Here is a 2,092-nt window from a genome sequence, read left to right as displayed (position 1 = left end):
GCAGGTGACTTTTATAGTTTTAGCATTAAACGTATTTTGGTTGTTTTTTCTGAGCCGTGTTTGAACTGATGCAGGTTAGTTTGTGTTCGAGCTACTTTCTAAACAAACACGTTTCCTGAAAGTGGAGCTTTTTCCCTTTTAAACGAAGCCTCTCGTCAGGATTCTGGACTCAGAGTTCAGGTGTTACGAGCGTTTCCATTCGCCTCGTGTGCTCCAGTTTGGCCGAGCAGAGGCTAAAGACGGTAACAATGTGCAGATCCTCTCACGGTGTCACCTTTGTGCTAAACTGTGCTCCGTTTGTCGCGCTGACATGAAGCCTCAGGGCTGCTGACTCTGAACGCCGGCCGCTTGGGTTTCCGCCGAGCGTGTCTTTCGTCGTCACAAACGTTTCAATGACTCTCTGCCGTGACTTGGCGGCGAGCGGCGCTGGGCGTAAAGCGAACCGAGGATTTCATAAGCGGCATGTGGAGCTGCTGCTGTCCTGGTTCCTCCTATTTTCATCCCATCTGTCCTTCCCCAGCTCCGGCAGATTTGCACCTCGATCAGCATCTTCTGTTGGCACTCCGTTGTCCCGCCATGTGTTTCCATTTGTCAGGCCCAGGTCCTCCTCAGCGCCCCACCTGAGCGTCATATGAAACCGGTTCCCAGAAAACATCCCCAGCGCCGGCCCAGCAGCTATCGGGTGTTTGAGCGTCGAGATTTGAAGCTAAACCGCTGATTTATGCCGCAGTGACCTGAGAGAGGAGGTCGGACAAAAGGAGGCCAGAGTTCACCGATTCCTGCTCTGTGTTCTCACGTTACCCCCAAGATGTTGACCTGGATTCAGGTCCAGCTCACATCTGGACGGTTCAGAGTCCAGTCAGACAAAACTCAAAAGGTTTCAGGTGTAATTTGAGTCATTTTGGGCAAATCTGGACAAATTGTTAGTCGTGATGAACAAAATTTAGGGAGTTGCAGACGTACTTTGAGTCATTTTAACCATTNGGTCTACATGAGCCCCCCTCAGCAGGCCTCCTGGTTTCAGTGCAGAGATGAGCGAGTCAATCAAGGCCGCGCTCCACAGCTTTTATCTCAGAGGCCTTTGTGTTGAAAAGACGCTTCTCTCTGGGACGCTTATAGCCGCTCTGGGAGGAAACTCGACTCCACGTCGGCCTCCGTGGACTCGACTCGTAGAAATATTGCCCCACATGCTGCACACAGCTCGGCCGTGGCTGGCTCGCGTCCCGACCGGCCCGAGTGGAGACACTCATCATCCCCCTGACAGATCGGGGCGACGGAGCTGCAGCCTAACAAGGCCGACCGGCCGAGGCCGCTGACAGCTTGACGGATGGAGGCCGAGTAAGCAGAAGAGCCGAGGACGAGGCCAGCCGTCCCGCAAACATCACCTCAGGGCTGCAGGAACAGAACCGAGCAGCAGGTGGAGCAGGACGGTGCAGCGAACATGCCAGACAGTAAACACATGATAACGGCTGCACTTGTTTATTGGCAGCGTACGAAGCCTGCCAGCTCCGCAGCTCGACCCGCTCTCCACCCGACCCGACCCGGCCGGCCTCCTCCTGCATCGGCCAGCTGATGCATTTTTCATGTTTCCTTATTCAGGAGAAGCAGCAGCTCAGAACGTCAGAGCTGAGGTGGTCTCTACGGGTCATCTACAGCGATTAAAAGTCCTGATCAGGTGACTCACAGGTGGACGAGTCTCAGGCCTCGGCGAGGGTTTCACGTTTCGCTCATGAACTCCGTTTGCCATCAATCTGGCTCTGATATCGGTGTCTGATTTAGCAGATATCAGCCTCAGGCCATGTGACCACTTCCTTCAAATATCTGGACAAATATCTGTGACGAGCTGCTGAGCCTGGTCCTCCACCGAGCTCCGGGTTTAGACACAAACACCAGGTTTAGGAGCTTTAAGGACGCCTCCTGAAACCAGAAACACGATAAATGCAGCATGATGTGGAAAAAATGACAAAAAAACTGGAAAACTGTCGCATTCAAAAGCTGTAAAAACAAGAAAACAACAGCTGATGTCTGGGAAATGTTTAGATTTGTAGCTGTTGACCTTTTTTTCTCATTCTGGACAAATTTTGAGTAATTT

This window comes from Stegastes partitus, unplaced genomic scaffold, assembly GCF_000690725.1.
Source record: "Stegastes partitus isolate 25-593 unplaced genomic scaffold, Stegastes_partitus-1.0.2 Scaffold1074, whole genome shotgun sequence".
NCBI classification, from domain to species: domain Eukaryota; kingdom Metazoa; phylum Chordata; class Actinopteri; family Pomacentridae; genus Stegastes; species Stegastes partitus.
The sequence above is the reverse complement of the archived record's forward strand: the minus strand, read 5'-3'. Positions refer to the sequence as shown.